At 33.0% G+C, this 18,932-nt stretch overlaps 1 pseudogene; it reads right to left on the bottom strand.

Annotated features, from left to right (window-relative positions):
- Positions 1–8,324: 8,324 nt before the first annotated feature.
- On the bottom strand, positions 8,325–18,620 carry LOC120167761 (annotated as a pseudogene).
- Positions 18,621–18,932: the final 312 nt, after the last annotated feature.

Genomic DNA, 18,932 nt, shown 5'->3' with positions numbered 1-18,932 from the left:
CTTTGATCCTATCAGGACCATAACAATGATCAAATTAAATACGAAAAACACGTAAAGATTGTTGGAAACAATATGGCTCATCAAATCTAACACCATGGCCACAACAATTATGGATATTGTATTGGGAAATACCAAGGCTTCTTTTTTATATAGCTTTGTGCAGTTGGAGAGAAGAGTGTATGAGAAGTTTTTTTTTATATAGCTTCGTGCAGTTAGAGAAAAGAGTGTATGAGAAGGTTTTTTTTTATATAGTTTTTATTTTTATTTTTATAGATATTGATGGAGCATTAGACAACTGGTAAGCGGGTTTTTAGACTCATTTTAATAATTTATTTATTTGGATAAAATATACAAATAGTCCGTAAAATATACTGGAGCGATTTTTTATTATTAGAATTTTAAAAATTATAAAATAATCAAATTATTATATAAAACATTAAATTTATGAAATATTATAAAATGATTTCTAAACGAGCTAATTGCATCACATGCTCCCAATATATAATCTTTATTCTAAATTAGTCCTTAAACTTTTGAATATTCTAATTTCATCCCCAAACTATGACTATTATTCTAAACTAGTCCTTAAACTTTTGAACATTTCAATTTTAATCCCTAATATATGACCCTCTTTCTTAATTAGTCCCCAAACTTTTTGAATATTCCAATTTCATCCCAAATTCATCCAAACATGTAATTAGTTTCAAGCCTAATTTAACCTAAATTATGTTTTTTTTTCAAACATATAATAATATAAATTGGCCTACCGGTTTTATTAACAAGGTATGTGATTAGTATATATGTATGGTTTGGGATGAAATTGGAATGTTCAAAAAGTTTGGGGGCCAATTTAGAATGAAGGCCATAGTTTGGGGATAGAATTGAAATGTTTAAAAGTTTAAGGACTAATTTAGAATGACACTCATAGGTTAGGGATAAAATTGAAATATTTAAAATTTTAGGGACCAATTAAAATTGATGGACATACTTTGAGGACATGTGATGCAATTAATTATTTTATAATATGTAATGATCATTTTATAATTTCTAAAACTCCAATAACTAAAAAGATTATTTTAACATAATTTAATGATTATTTATCTGAATTATTTTTATATAAAATAACCCAAATTTATTTTTATATAATCCATTATAAATAATCCTTTTAATTTAATTAATTTAATTTATAAAATCACAATTTGAATTTTAGATGTTGTTTCATCTGCTTAAATCGAATTCTAATAAATAATAATATAACCTCACTAACTTATGACTGCACACTGAACTGAAGCTTCTAAGTCCCCCTATTTTTCTGTCATCGTTTAATTTTTTTTTTTTTTTGCATATTTATGATTACAAGATCATAACCAAAAAAAAGAAAAGAAACATTTGCACACAAAACTGTCAAATTTAGTTAAAAAAAATTCTAATTGTTTATTTTTCTGACCAAAATCGAGTGGGAGTAATGCACAAATAAAATCCAAAATTATATTTGTTACTAATGTAAATAAAATAATAACTTTAAATTTGTTGATGAGAATAAAGGTGTCACGGTTGTTATAGCGGTTCACTCCTCTTAATATAGATGAAGAATCATAATTGGTGGTGGAACAACTGTTAGCTGGTGTCTAAACTTTATATATCCATAAGAAAGAAGAAGAGGGATGAGTGAAGAAAAGGGGTCCAGATCCCTCCCTCATAGATTTTATAGTGACCTTTAATACTAGTATCAGGCATAAAGTCACTATGACTACTCGTATATTAATAGACTTAATGAATATGATTGGCTAATAGTAGATTTAGCTTTGGTAGGTCACGTGCACCTGTCAGAGATTGTATTAAGAGGTCACGATTTCTCAAGGAGTGTCAAACATTTAAAGTTCTTCTTCTAGAAATGTTCTTATGGGATTTTAACTATAAAGAGGTTTTCTAGAGGTCATATGGTGCGGAGATCAATCTTGCGGAGGAGCTTTGGAAGAGGAATAGCATTTGTCCCCCTTTAGTTGAAGAAATGTCATAAAGTGACCTACTACTTGTTCGTTAAACATTACTGGCATTTAATAATTTTTTTTGGGGAAAATGTCGTAATGATTGTTTCTTGAACAACTTTGAGACTTAATGTGTGACACATTGTGTTTAGGGAAATTGAATGACACGATGTCTCGACCGTTAGGGACATGTTACTTCATTCAACGATTTAAGACGGATTTGGAATAGCAATTGTAAATCTTTTTTGTTGCCTTCTCTGTGTGAAATTTTCTTTAATTTTCACTTGAATTTGTTTGTCATGATGAAAATAAGAGTATCATGAAGGCTATTAGGAAATTATAGGAGAAAGTATAGGCGAACCACCCTTTCCCGACAGATGACAATACTTTTGAATGCAAAACTTTTCGGCTTGAGATGAAAAAATATGTTATTACGTTGTGTTATGCTATGGGAAAACTACGAGTTTGAGTTTATTATTTTGTCCAGTTCGCATTGTATGAATGACTATGGTGATGAAACCGATGAGGATCCGGAGTGGTTTTATCTCCCTCTCTTTGTTATGGGGGCCGATTTTACTTTCTCATGCATGATTTTGTGAAGGATGTATTGAACACTGGCAAAGCTTCTTGGTGCATTCTTGTATGTTATCTTTTGCCAGCAGAAGTGGATGTCTTCGGTGGTCATATTGCAAAATCTTTTCACCCTCGATAACACAACTCAGCAAGCGTGTAGAGGGCTCTATGAAGGCGTAAGGAACGACTAAAAATTGGGGAGCTTATCGCTGGTTGGACCAGTAGGTGAGGGTTGAACTTAGGTCATTCCAGATTCATTAAAGTGGCTCGAAAGTTTCCTGACGGGTTCAACTTTCCTCTTTGTTGGAGTGTGTTCCATCATCAGTCGAGGACTTTGCTGGAAATCGAGGGGGTCCTACTCCTATTATAATCGGAAAGAAAAACAATGGCAAAATTTAATCTCTTATTTAATTATCCTAAGATCTCGTTCATATCATATTAACTACGGAACCTTAATCATTGATTCAGCAATCGTTCAGTGTTGTCTCAAATCTACTTTTAATCTCCAAAGGTGTTGCCTTAAAATTGGGGAGCCTATCGCTTGTTGGACCAGTAGGTGAGTGTTGAACTTAGATCATTCCAGATTCATTAAAGTGGGTCGAAAGTTGCCTGACGGGTTCAACTTTCCTATTTGTTGAAGTGTATCCGATCATCAGTCGAGGACTTCGTTGGAAATCGAAGAACTGATCCTAGCATGATTGGAAACAAAAGCAACAAGAAAATTTAATCTATCATCGAATTATACTAGAATCTCATGCATATCATATTAAATCAAATCTACTTTCAATCTCCAAAGGTACTTTCTAAAAGACGACTACCTTCTATAAGTATTCACACGCGAACATATGACGAACATCTATCGAAATGTTAGTTCCTCTCTATTTTCTCAAAGTAGATTTTTTCATGGTTTTTAGTTTTAATTAACTAATTTAATTATTATTAATTTAATCTTTTAAAATTAAAAACTTATTATTTATTTAAAACTCTTTTTTAAATAAATAATAATTTAAATCATTAAATCATATCCTTTATCTGATAAGGAATTCAATTAAGGAATTCAATTTCAAGCAAAACTTAATTAACAAGGTATTTCTGAAGCAAATAAAGAAATAATAAAAAATAAAATATTCTATCAAAAGAATATAAATTTAACTTCTTAAATTTGAATAATAAATAATCTTTTAAAATATAATTTAAAATGATCACATTAGCTAAAATTATTATTGAGAGTAATAACCACAATCATTCTTAATGTGAGACCCTATAGGTTCAATTAATGTTGTCAGTATATTAAATTATATTTGATCCTACAAGTCATAAGTGGTCTCTAGCAAGACATTATGACTATCTAAATTAAATAAAAAGTTCACGATGACAATCTTAACGCAACTATGTCATAATCATTTTATCTCACGATGTCCTGATAGAATATAAGATATGAAAAATGTCAACCTTATATTATTCTATCTTAAGTTTCTCGATACTCAAATGAACTAACTAAAGAAATGACAATTATCTCTATCAACTCATTTGAGCATGACCATGCATTTTTCAATCTCAATCATCGAAGGGCCTTGAGATATCTCTCTTATGATAATTAAGAGAGATAAATTTCATCTTAATCACTCACATCTCACTACATGTTTCTTGTTATATTTAAGCACAACATTTATAATTGTCCGATTATAGATAACGTATGTCAAAACATAATAATCACCATGTTGAGAACGGTAGTAATTTTAGGTCCAAGGATATAATAACATAACTGTTGAAGATTAATATATGACATTGATTCATGTATTAATCTCAAAATAAGTCTATCCAATAATTGTTTTCAATAAATACATATGAATTTGATTTGAATCTCATTCACATATTCATCCCATGAATATCTATTAAACTTAATATCAATCTTATTTTATTATCATTCCTAGAATGATAATCGATTAGAGATATTTAAAATACTTAATAATAATAATAATTAAGAATATTAATATATATAAAAGACATGTAAATTATTAAAATAATAAATTTAATAATCAAAATATTATGTCTATACAATAAGCCTGGGTACTATTGATAACATACATTTGTCCTGATATTACGAAAGAATGAGAGGGAGAAATCTGTTTCGTTAAAGGGATGTGGATGGCTCAATATTTTAGAGGTGGTCTCTTTCCATAACAATTTTAGATATTGCCTTTGAAAAAATTCCTTAACGAGTTTAGGGCTAGGAGTGATATATTCAGGGTGGAATATCCTTCAGACATTCACGATTTTAGAGATGTGTGACCCAAAGGAGCACGTATAAGTCGGCAAAGGTATTATTAGGAACGTTAGTAGAGAACGGCGATACATTACTTTCCTTTTGTCATTATCTTCGGAGACTTTGGTCGGACTGACGATCACCTAGGGGATTCATTCAATTATTAAGAGAATAATTATTTATTTCATTATGTATTCATTTAAATCTAATAGATAATAATATATAAAATCGATATTGTCTTGTATTCATCATAAATTTGTTAAAAAAAATTAATAATAAGAGGCTAATTTCGTTATTTTTTTCTAAAAGTTTTGCTTATATTAACGAAGGATGGTTAGTAATGCAAATAAAATAACAATTTCCCCTGTGAAAGAAAGTTGATAATGTCATAACGTCTCTCCGGGGATTCGTTAGACTAAAAAAATTTAATTCGGGAAAGACAATGAAATTCAATTTTGAAAACGATTTGATTTTGGAGTCACTACCAACCATTAAATTAGGTAGGTTGGAAACCTTAAACGTTAAAAAATGGTCTGTGTTTTACCAAAGATTCGTTTTTAAGAGTTCGAGAGTCGGTTACGTGTGGGGAAGGGTTAGCACCCCCACAACGCCCACCATTAAATTAGGTAGGTTGAAAACCTTAAACGTCAAAAAACAGTATGTGTTTTACCAAAGATTCATTTTTAAGAGTTCGGGAGTCGGTTACGTGTAGGGAATGGTTAGCACATCCACAACGCCCAAATGTTGGTCCCTAAACGATTATATGTTTTTTAAATATTGGGAATTATAAACTTCGAAAATATATTTAAATTATGATCCTCCTATTTATTCAAATTTATTTAAATAAGTGTCAATTAAAAAAACAACTTAAATAAGGGATGCAATGGATCAAAAAGATTAAATAGCTCGAAAGATATTTTATAGAATAAAAAATATTATAAGTATTCTTATAAGTGAAAATGCGTCATTTTGTACGAACAATCTTTGAAAATGCACTTCCTTTATAGTCAGGAGACTTTTTCATAGATTCCACTCACAAAATGGCATTATTTCTCATTTTTTCACAAAATAAAATAAAATAAAATTGGTGAAAAATAATAAATAAATAAATAAATGTAAAGCGAAGAAAACTATTGAATAAAAACATTTGTGTGAAAAATACTCGAAAAGATAACTTCTCTTGTAGTTGGAAGATATCTTCGTAGATTTCTCTCACAATGAAATTTTCCATTTACATATTTTATAAAACAAATTTAAATATATATAAAAAATGGAAGCAATAATACCAATACACACCTAAATACGAGACCAAAAATATAAACATGAAAAAAATAAGAGCCAATAACAAAAATACCAAATTTCACATATAGCAGAATCAATGACTAAAATAGAAAGAAATATAAATTATAAACCCTATTATGTAATAATTATAGGAATTAAAACTTAATGTGGTCAAAAATAGCAAGGACTAAACTGGAAATAAAAGCAAAGTCAACACAAAGTTAAAATTAGTGGCCAAAATGCATCAGAACCAAAGTACAAGGATTACAAACATAAATAGAACATGCATTTTCTTTACACAATAACTAGTGACTAAAATGAACCAACAAGAAAATATACTGCATGTGTATAAATAAACTAAAGTAGGATGGCCCAGGCACAAATATAAACACAAAAGTATTTGAAAGCAAATAAGGACTAAATTACAACAACAACAAATAGGAGCTAAAAATGGAATGATGAAATTTCATTACAGTGACCAGATTACAAACATTACAAAAGCTTGAGGGACCTAAAATGAAATTGTCCCCAAAAGTGAGAAACACGAAAAAAATTACGAAACTACGAGGACTTATTCTGCTATTAACCCTAAATACAAAAACACGTTGAACCCCTTCTATCAAATGACGTCGTTCGACTATGTATTTATAAACTAGCTTAAGGGTTTTGAAAACCCTAATTTCATTTCCTAACTCTCTCTCAACCTCATTCTCTCCATGCTCTCCCCTTTTTCTTCCTCGCCGAGGAGATAAGCATATCTCCCCGACCACCGTAGATCGGTGGCCACGGGGAGCAAAGAAGCTTCATAACACCCCATTTTCTTCCCCTACCCTTCGAAACACCCAAAACTTGAAGCCAACTCACCTCACTCAAGAATCGACCCTAACTACCCAAAGGTAAGATCTTTACCTTCAATGATGGAGGCTTGGGTCCAATGAAGCGGTGGCCAACACTCCTTTTGGGTAAGATTTTTTTTTTAGTTCTCACTCTTTTTCTCTTATGATTTTCTCTCCTTTCTATCTTTTTTTTTCTTAGTTTTCTCTTTCTCGTTTTTTTCTTCTTATGGTTGTTTGAATGTCCCTCTGTTTTTCCTTTTTTTACGAAATCTCTCCTCTAAATGGTTGATGTATCTCCCTTTTAGGGTGATATTCAGGTAAATAATTAGATCTAACTGTAGGGGACAAATTTCCCGATTTATCAGGATTTTTAGGGTATTATTTTAAGGGGTTCGAATTTGATGAGATCATGCATTATAGATGATATTTTGCTTCACTGTGTGGCAGGTTGATGACGATGGCGGCTCAGAATGTCTCGGTGGCGGCTCACGCGCTGGTCTGGAGGAGCACGTGCATCACACGCGTCGGCGAGGGCTGTTCAATTTCACTGGCGGTGGATGACACCTAGGGTTAAACCCTAATTGCTTGGCCTGCTAACTTTGGGCCAGTTCGGGTAGCCCAAGTGGGCTTCATACCGGGTTTGGATCAACTATTTGGGCTTCAACTGATCGGTTCGGGTCCTCGGGTCGGGGCTGTTGCTGGTGGATTGCTGAGTCGGGTCTGGGTTAATGTAATGGGTTAGCTAAGCTTGGTGTTGGGCTTATAGTTGTAATTGGGCTTGCCTGCAAAAAAAAGTGTAATATGTAAATTAATAATAATACTAATAATAATAATAATAATAAAACGAGAACCCGGACAAAAATAAGTGTCTACAGATAATTCTTCATTTGATATACCAAAATAATTTGTTTGTTTATATTTTCTCTATTCCTATTTTATCTGGTGTTTTTTATTTTTTTCTTCAAAAATAGCAATGTCAACCAAAGTAAAAAAGGGTTCTATTCTATCTAAAATATTAGGTTAATATTAGAGGACAATATCTACTTTTGAAACTACACTAATTCAAACAAAGTTACTTCTAAAACAACAATACATACAGATAATAATTTTATTCGACTATTTTTATTTATTTATCTATTATTTGCCAATGCTAACTATTATGATTTTGCAGCACTTTAAACTAACAATATTTTAAAGCAATAAAATTTACTTGTTTCTAGTTTTTAGTTCTTACTAAACATGAACATAAAATTGACATAAACGAACATGATGGGCTTAAGCCATTCCTTTCATTGGCTATATTTTGTCAATGGAAAAATGTATCATTCAATACAAAAATTTGATCTATTCAGTAAGGCACAAATCACCACTTTTTGCTAGAAGCTCAAAATTAATACAAAATTGGATGAAATTGAAAATTGCAACACAACTCAAAATATTGTTTCTTCTCTTGTTCATTGATGATCCCTCGAGCAGTGAACAATATTTTCATAGCATAGCTGGGGTTAGACTAATCACCGAACTCCGATCAACTCTACATCAAACTCAAGCCATGCATTTGGAGGTAACCTTGCCGCCAGCACCCTTAGAACCATAACTGCATTTGAAAAACAAAATGCATTTGCACATGATCATGATTGCCGGTTATATGAAAGTGCTACCAACATTAATGACAAATTTACATAAGCATGCATACCACATTGCTGGTGGAATTATGAGGTTTCTTTTATCTCCAATGCGCATGCCTGTGGCCAATTTCCAGAAATATATATTGAAAATGAATTAACACGACAAGATCTAATTAAGTTCTTAACGATTCATATTACATTACCTTCAACGCCGACATCCCATCCTTTAATGATTTCTCCTACACCTATAAAAACAAACAAAATATTTAAAAGTAAACCAACTAATTGAAAGTTTCCTTCCAGATAAAAGCCAAGTTTTGGTATTTCATAAGTCGTAATGCCATAGTACCTAAGCGGAATTTAAAGGGGACCCTTCCGACATTGGAATAAAAAAATTTTCCATTCTTCTGGAGCTTCCCAATATAATGGACACTCACCTGAACCCAAAAGGCAGACGGGTAAGAGTCCAACTAAATCCTAATAACATGCACACAAATTATACACAATCTTGTCATCAAATATAATTCAGAACCACGCCCCATAAATAATTGAAATCTCTATCAAAGTTATTATACAAGCTCCATTCTCTTTTCAGACAACTTCTATCCATTCCCTCAGTTCAGAAAATGTCCAAAATATTATAAAAGAATTCATAAATTGAGGAAAAAGATGAAAGCACTAATGCTATTTTTCTTGGGAAAAATTGATCAATAGGAAACTTAAAGGAGAAAGAATAACCTGCTTCCCACGAGAAGCTATTTTACCATTTGATTTGCCCATTGCTAATTCCTGCACAACCAATCCATTTGGAAAGGTTCTCACTTGAGACAACTTGCTAGCAGTTTGCTTCTCCTCAGACTTCAAAGTGAAAGTACCCTTATCTCCACTTTGTGAAACTGATGCATTTGCAGCCACCTGATCCAGTTGAGTAGTTTTCTTTTTGCTCTTTTTCTTCTTCTTAGAGAAGTTCTCACCAAGCACGTTGTCCGAATCTGAACCAAAGACCCTGCCAGATATACACAGTAACATTTTTTAAGAACTAAAATATAAATTTAGCTATGGGCAGCATCTAGACTTGGCCTAAATACAAATCATAATCCAGCATTTCAGACTTTTGAGAGAGAAAAAGAAGAAATCCTGACATCCTGTCATTTCGAAGTTTACACCACTTCAAGACTTAAGATATAAGAAGTAACATTGAACGTTAAGCCAGCTCTTGCTTATGTGAATTCAGATCAATATGTTAAGGAGAAGAGAGTCTTCTCACTATACCTTTTGTCTAAAGTTTTTAACTTAAGACCTTGCCTAATCAGTATACTTGTTTATCATGCATGCAAATTTAAGAGTATTACGACCTATTTTATTGGGAGACAATTTGAAAGGAAAACACCACTAACCAGTACATGGATGAGCATATACAAAGACAGGCACTGTCTATGAATACACAAAAGTGGAAAAGAGTACTCACTTATTACTGTGGGGGTGATCTTGTTCGTTTCTAACAGGCATAACCTGCTCTGGGTCCTTGCTCTCACCCTTCACGGGCTTACTTCGTCTGGCAAACCATTGCATAACAATCTCAGAGATCAATGGATTAAACATATCTAAACAAGTTAGGCTGCCAGCATAATATAAATAATACAACCATGACATCATGTTCAGGAAACTGCTAAGTTGAAGGGCATCTCACCTTTCTTGTTGACTCTCTTCATCAGTGCCTTTAACTTTTCTTTTCGGTAACATCTTTTCTTGTCTTCTTGTCTTCTTCAGTAGTAAAATTTCTCTCTTTTTCTCAGTTTCTGGTTGAGGCTCTTTGCTGTTGTGTGAAGCAGAAACTGGAAAGCCATCTTCATCTTCAGTTTCCAAATCTGTCACACCAGCACCTCTTTGACAATAGATTGACACTGAGTTCTTTTGTTCCTCAGAGCCAGTCAATTTATTCTTTCTCTTGCATCGTTTAGCTTACTCGCCTGTAGGTTTTTCATCATCCATGATCTCCTCAATACAACTAAAGTAAATTAAAAAAAACAGTAAGCAAAATGCCTGTAAAGTACCAGTTAAAAAGCAACAAAAACCCTGTATATGGAACTATGAACATCTAGCAACTATGCCACGATTTTCAAAATTGGGCAACAGATCAACAAAGTGTAATAACAAATCAACTTATTGGTAAATGCTTTGATACTATGCTTGAAAAATAAAAAATTTCACCAAAAATCTCAACTTTCAACACTGATGATCCTTTCTGAATTATATAATAATATAAGGTAGCCAAACCAATTATATTTAATAAATTCTCATTACGTCAATCAAACAGTTCTTAGATATTCCTTTGTTCACATTGGTGTTTTCTGATACTTTTAGTTCACGTTTACATCCCCGGGCCTTCTTTTAAACACCATTATAGATAGGTTCTAAACAAAAAGAAAATTTTTCCATCTGCCAAACTTCTGCAGTGACATAAATTTCAACCAAAATTTTCTATTTGTTCAAAACTAACAGATTTCTGAATCAATAGATCACAAGTTTGGGCAAAAGACTAATCTTTTTCATACCATGTTAGCGATGCATTACTTCCTAGTTTTAGCCTGTATGAAATTATTAAAAAAGTAAAAATAAAATAGTTTTGCAGGCTAAAGATTGGTACACGTTACATAATAGGAAAAGGAACATCAGAACATGTACAATCCAATTTAATTAACTCCAGTAAAACTATAAAAAAAATGTCAAAAACCTCCACTATTTGGGACAGGTGAAGGTGGGTAGAACTCACGATCATTATCATCTATGAAGTCATCACTATACTCGTCATCAGAATCAGACTCATCTTCAGACTCGGTCTGAGCAATATCCTCTCCATAAGAATCACTTCATATTGTAGTAAAGAAATGAATAAATAGCATTATTTGAACCATATCCTAAGTCTAAATAATTCTACCATGTACTCAGTTCTTTCATCAGACATTTTAAAAAGAACTGGAATGGAAAAATTATGGTCAGTGAAATCAGAGAAACTGAATAAAAGGATACGACTCATATTCATCTCGTAGGTGGCCTCTATCATCAGCAACAAAGTAACCAGAAAGGTGGATGCTTTGAGAGCCAATTACTGAGAAAGCAACTAAATCATCATCTTCATCAAATTTAAGATCTAAGGAGCAAGTCTCGTTATGATTTGGTAACAAGGAACACAAGATTATCGGACTCTTGTGTCCAACAGAACACTGAAGTACAGCCCTCTGTTTAGAGGATCCAAGGCCTAAAGTTGCCTGTGTTATTACATAATATAGGTTAACAATGGAACATACATGGAATCAGGAAAAACACAACCAAACCAGGAACCCTAAAATTTTTTGAACTAGCAATTCGGAGAACAACTATGCCCCAATTATTAACCAATATAAGCTATATAAACAATGCACTCCATTATGAAGGGTCAAAACCTCAAAAACTAACTTTTCAAATCCATATAAACGCTCTTTGTTTTTAAGAACAATATACCCGAGCAATGTGAAGCTTTCCCCTAACACTGCCGGAATGATAAGGGTGTGGTATTCCAGGTTTGACTTCAATTCCTAGTATAAAAATATAAAAGCATATAATAACATATAGAGAATTTGAAATTTAAACAAATACAACTCGTTTGGTTACTGGAAAATGACAGGAAAACGATAATGAAACTTGGGTTTAATTTCAAAAACTCGATCCAAACCCATTATCATAATTCAATTTTCTCAAATCGTTCCTCTACAGTTTACCATAACCGAACGATGGAGAAAGGAAATCTGAAACATAAAAAATAGTAAGAACTAAAAAGGGTTTTGTTCAAGAGCTAACCCCAGAAACCCATTTCTTCCTGCAGGAGAAATTATTTGAAACCAAAAGCAGCTGCTTCTAAGACTAAAACCCATGAGGTTTTCGCTAAACCCTAATGCCCCTAGAGGTTCGAAGGATTACATGTACATGTAGTCTTATAAAACGTGGTCTTACGGTAATAGGTGGTGATTGATTGAATCGAATCGAGTCGAGTTAAAATACTTTGAGTTATTCGAGTTGACATAATTTTTTCGAGTTGAGTCGAATTGAATTTTCTAATTCTTATTTAAATTTAAGGGTAAAATATAGTAATGGTCACGAAACTTTTCTAAAGTTTTCATTTAGGTCCCAAACTTTTAAAACTTTTAAAACTTGCAATACAATCCTTCAATATTTAGTCCGTTTGCAATATGGTCCCGAAGTAACCGGAAGTTTGACGATGTTACACTACCGTTAATACGTTTGCAATATCGTAACTGAACTTTTCAGGCGCTTGCATTTAGGTCCCTTAACTTTTAAAACTTACAACATAATCCTCAATTTCCAAAACATGTAAAAAATCCAATTCATTCACGATATATCAGTCCCATAATCAACATGAACTTATTAAAAAGAATACGAGCTCACAGAACGTCAAAAACCACAGGTCGGATCAATACAATTCTTAGTAAACTAGTAACAGCAGTCTCTCGGATTGAGTCTAATGATTTTACTATGTCGATACTCACAACCAATTCCTTGATTTAAAGAAAAACCAAACAAGAAGATAAAAAAAAAATTAGCCTAGGACCCTCTTTCACTTCTATTCTAATGGACTTAATATCTTTCATAAGGAGTATTAAAAGTTTTGATTAAAAAAAAGAAAATTAAATGGTTTTGGTTCAAAACTAACACTGAATATCCAGATCATTGATATACAGTTCTAGAAACATAAAAATTTAAACAAAAAACACACAATGCAAGCTAAAAATGGGGAAGTGTGAAAGAGGAAAAGTTTACTTCCGGATAGCCCAAAAGAGAATAAATAACTTTTAGCAAATGAGAGGAGAGGCTAAGAAATAAACGCAATCGATGTTGCGTTCTAATAATTCTTCCTCCATTTTTTCTTTGTAAATAAAAAGCTGAAGACAGAGCACTGCTTGGGTTTACAATTTTAAATGGCGGAAAATTGAAGAACAAAAACCAAACGAGAGTGCATGTGAGCGAAAGAGACTGAGAGGTGAATGCGCTGTTTGAGATTTCATTATATTTGATCATCTGTTAGAAAATCTTTAACCACAAGGATCAAACGAATAAATTATTATATGCTATTTATACAAAATAATTTCAGCTTTGTTGGTGACTTTCAACAATGATACTTAGTTTATCTTAGTAGTATTTATCAACTCTGCATTTCTAACCCCATTTTTTTTCTCACAAGCATTTCATCGAACATCTATGCTTCACCTGAGATGACATGTATCTAACATTACACCTTGAATCATTGATGGTCCCGATAGTCCCTTGGTCGGGTCTTCTCTCAGTGGACCCTTATTCAAGTCAACACCTCTACATAATTCAAAGTTAGATTAGAATTTCTCATACATCCCCGACTGAAAAGTTACGCTAGAAATGAGAATAAAGAAGTGAAAAATGAAATTCGAGATCGAAAAGGATTTTGGGGTTTAGAATGAAATTAATGACTGTGTTGCAAGTTTTAAAAGTCGAGGGACCTAAATGCAAGCGCCTAAAAAATTCAGTGACCATATTGCAAACGTACTAACGACAGTATAACGATGTCAAACGGTCGGTTACGTCGGGGACCATATTGCAAACGGACTAAATGTTGGAGGACTGTATTGCAAGTTTTAAAAGTTGGGGACCTAAATGAAAGTTTTAGAAAAATTCAGTGACCATTACTATACTTTACCTTAAATTTAATTGTAAATATTTATAATATTATGATATTATTTTATTTCAATTTAAATAGTTTTTTTATAATTATATATAATATATATATATATTTTTTTCATATGTGATATACATATATCATAAAGAGTTTAGGTACTCGACTCAAACTTAAAAATCAATCTACTAATTACTAAAAATTTCAAGTTATTCGAGTTGTATTTTACAACTCAATTTAAACTTACAATGTTTTCGAGTTGAGTCGAATTTATGAAATTATAACTCAAAATAAACTTAAATTGATTTTTTTAATTGAGTTAAATCGAAAAAATTAATTTTTCAAATCGATTTGAGTTTTACTCATCTATAATGGTAAATGCATGCAACCTGATGAGAAAAGGTGACACGTGGTTATGGTCGACTATTTAAACCGTGGATCGTCCCTTGCGCAAAGGCTCTAACGAGTTTTTGAGCGGTTCGATCAGATTTTGAATAAATAAATTCTTTTTATTAATTTCCGATTTCTGTTCATTAACAATTCTTTTTTATTTTTTTCCCATTTTATATTGTTGCTTTCTAATGAGGGTTTTCCAAATTTTAAAGTTTTGTAAGACGTTAGTATTTTGAAATATATTTACGATTATTTAATTTATATAAATAATTATTTTAAAATATTTAAGTTATTAAAATTTTATGAGTTTTAAAATAAAAAATAGTATGGATATCATAGATTTGTATAAATATATAAATAATCTAAATAAAAAGATAAAATATACATTATAATTACATAAAGTGATATTTTAAAGTTCATTTTTTTATACTAGTATGCAATACAAGAACTAAGTTTGGTATGAATTAAAAAAAAATGATAAACTACATAAATAATCACTTATCCTTGAATAAATCTTTTTTATTGATATTTCGAGATTAATGATTTGAACATTAATATTATCGATTTATAAAAAAATTGGATACTCGTCATTAACATTCGTTATTGTAAGTAACTGAAAGTTGGTGTGACTCGTTAACCGCTTCGTGTCATGGTCGTTGTCTTCCACTTCTTCATAGTAGCCATCTCCCATCTCTTCAAATTGCTCCTCGTCATAATCATCTTCATTGCCGATGCTACCATTAAAATGGACTGATGCTTTCTCTTTGCGTGCACTACTTTTGTCTTGATAGGTCACCTCAGAATATGATGGATGCTCAGCAAAGTCAAGCAGCAAAGACCTAAGTATCACACTTCTCTGTGATTCAAGGCTCACTTCCTGTAATTTCAACCACAAATTAAAAAAGATTTATCATTTCAATCAATATTAAGTTCCAAGAAAGTAAATATCGACCTCATAAGTTTTCATCTGTCTTCGACAACAGGATGAGCTATTACTATTGAACCCAATCCATCCTCATACAGGTTTGAGAGCTGTGGTGTTTTTGCAGTAGTAGGAGCCAAAATTCCCATCGAGGAGTTCACAAGGACAGCTCTCCATTGAAGCTTTTGAAAGCTCAACTTCCTCTTCAACCTTTTGCATGCAAGAGAGTCTTGACTTGACCTCTCAACAAAGCCTCACCAGAGCCAGAAGTCATCATCATATTCCTGATTCTACTGCTTCGGTGTTTCCATTGTAAGTCCGACAATAGGTGAGTCATTTGTTATACTGATAAGAGCAGCTCTTTCGCTTTGTTGTTTCCCATTTTTTGTTCTTGTTTTTGACACTCTTCCTTGTTTCCTTCTACTTACCAAAATGTAAAGAGTGAAGATTGAAGAGAAACAACGGTCAAAATAAAGAGAAAATAACCTCAGTGATCAAAAATGCCTTATAATATACGATTTTAACCAACTTTTTTTGGATTTGCCAAAATGACCAACTAAATCGCAATGCGATCGATAATTCGCAACGCGATCTCCGGTATCGCAAATCAGTTTACAGATTCGCAACGCGATTCTGACTATCGCATAGCGATTTTCCAAATTCGCGTTGCGATTTTCCTAATTCGCAATGTGAATACGTAAATCGCAACGCGAATTTGGAAAATCGTAATGCGATTACGTAAATCGCAACGCGAATCTGACTATCGCAACGAGATTCTGACTATCGCAAAATAAAAATAATTAAAAAAACTAACCCTCGGTGGTTGATTTGGTTGATTTTCCATTTCTGACCGTGAATGATTTCGCCGGAGATGGAGACTGATATCGTCGGAGATGGGGACTGATTTCGTCGGAGATGGGGACGGATGTCGCCTTAGAGAGTGAGAGATGGAGATGAGACTGAGTTGTGATTTAGGGTTTTAGGTTATGAGTTGCGATTACGAGATATACTGTGGACGGTTCAGTGTTCCGATATATTAATATATTCGAGTTTGGAATTTGAAAAAAAATACACGTTGGATACGAATGGCGCTATGTAAATCGCGTTGCGATAGTCAGAATCGCGTTGCGATAGTCAGAATCGCGTTGCGAATCTGGAAACTGATTTGCGATACCGGAGATCCATTGCGAATTATCGATCGCATTGCGATTTAGTTGGTCATTTTGGCAAATCCAAAAAAAGTTGGTTAAAATCGTATATTATAAGGCATTTTTAGTCACTGAGGTTATTTTCTCCAAAATAAATATGTGTGGTCAAATTGTGTCAGACAACGGTTAACACGCTACTTAACTTTATATCACCGACAATAATAATTTTTTTTAGATAAATTTAATTTTATTATGCATAATTCTGTTACATAAAAAAAATCCCATCATTGGGATAATGAACAACCTACTTACAACAAAATTTTAATGATCTACACCCCAACTATTACAAAAATAAGTATTGAGACTATCTAATATATTTATATTCCTTCCTCTTAATTGGATACATACAATCTCCTTAATTAAACTCAGAATTTCGTTCTCACTTCTTGTGCTTCCTCGGTACAATCTTCTATTTCTTTCCTCCCATATGGAATAGATTAAAGCGCACCAAACAAGTTTCAAGATAGTAGTGAGGAGGGATTTACCTTTCCAAACACAACTGGCCCAGTTTATCATGCTCGTCTAATGTAAAGTTGGGGTGCTTAAGCTGAAGAGATTCAAGATAGCCTTCCATAAGGAAACTACCATAGAGCATTCACTGAATAGGTGGTCCCTAGTCTCTATAGCTTCATTGCAGGTTATGCAGGAATCATCGGTAACGATTCCCATTCTTCGGAGCCTCTTCTTAGTTGGTAGTCTATCCAAGAGTGCCATCCATGTTATAATGCTATGCTTGGGGACGTGTAGAGGAAACCATATCAATTTGTGCCATGAGACTTTATCTCATTTTACCCGTAGTTCTTTCCAGAAATCTTTCGTCTTCGTAGCGCCTATAGATAAAACAGGGATTGCAGCTGCCCTTAGTTTAAGTAAGCACCTGATACACCTGTTGGAATTTGCTATTTCATCCACTAACAGAAAGTCTTCACCTTTAATAACGTAGCTTTTGATCCAAGCTACCCACAATGATCCCTCTCCCTCAAGGATGGTCCTGATGAGTTGTATCATACATGCTTTGTTCCATGTTTTAATATCTTTTAATCCGAGTCCTCCTTCAGATTTCGCTAGGCATATTTTCTGCCAACTGACTCTGGCTCTAGTGGCAGCTTTATCTGTACCTTTCCAGAAAAATCTAGAGCAAAGTTGTTCAATATTGTTAACAATAGCCTGAGGTAGAATTAGCTGCCTACACCAGAAGTTAGCAATACTGAAGAGAACATCTCTAATAAGTTCTAATTTGCCGGCGTAGCTCAAGTGCTTTCCCGACGAGTGATGTATCTTGGATTTGATCTTTTCAATAAGAACCAAACAGTCCTTTTCAGTGAGTTTCCTTATGACTAAATGAACCCCTAAGAATCTCACTGGCAAACTGCCATGTTTGAATCACGTGGATTGTAAAATATGCTCAAGATTTCTGAAAGTGATTCCAGCAGTATAAAGTTCACATTTAACAGCATTAAGTTTAAGACCAGACATTTCGTAGAATTGGTCAAAGACACTGATGACTCCAGAAACTGATTCAATGTTTCCTTTACAGAAGATTAGTAGGTCATCTGCAAAAGAAAGGTAAGTGAGGCCAATCTTCTTACATTTTGGGTGATATCCGAACAAGCCTTTAGTTGCAGCCATGTTTAGAATTATAGAAAGCACATTCATTGCAAGAACAAATAAGATAGGAGAAAGAGGGTCACCTTGTCTTATTCCCCTTGCACCCTTGAAAAAGCCAATCAAGCTTTCATTGAAAGAGATGTAGTATCTTGCTTCTTTAAAGCAGGTTTCAGTCCATCCAATAAAAGTATTAGGAAGCTGTAAAGCCTTAAGCATAGCAGAAACGAAACTGTAGATGCTCGTTTTTGTTCGGGGCTAGATCAGAGCAAACCCGAAGCAGAGCAATTGAAGGCCCAACTCAAGCCCACGTGAATACTCCTTAGAAAACTAAAAGTAGTTATCAGGAGTTAACAAAAGATGGATTTTAGTTTTCTTAATATATCAGAAAGAAACTGTAAAGGAGGGGGTCAGTTTTTAATAAGCAATTAACCACCAGAAACGGGGAGATACGCGGAAGAGAGGATACGAACAAAGAAAAAAAATTTAACCGAGAGAGTCAGAGAGGATTTTTCATACCAGAAGCGAAGA

Source organism: Hibiscus syriacus, unplaced genomic scaffold (assembly GCF_006381635.1).
Source record: "Hibiscus syriacus cultivar Baekdansim isolate YM2019G1 unplaced genomic scaffold, ASM638163v2 tig00003041_pilon, whole genome shotgun sequence".
NCBI lineage: Eukaryota > Viridiplantae > Streptophyta > Magnoliopsida > Malvales > Malvaceae > Hibiscus > Hibiscus syriacus.
This window is presented reverse-complemented; position numbering and strand designations above follow the sequence as displayed.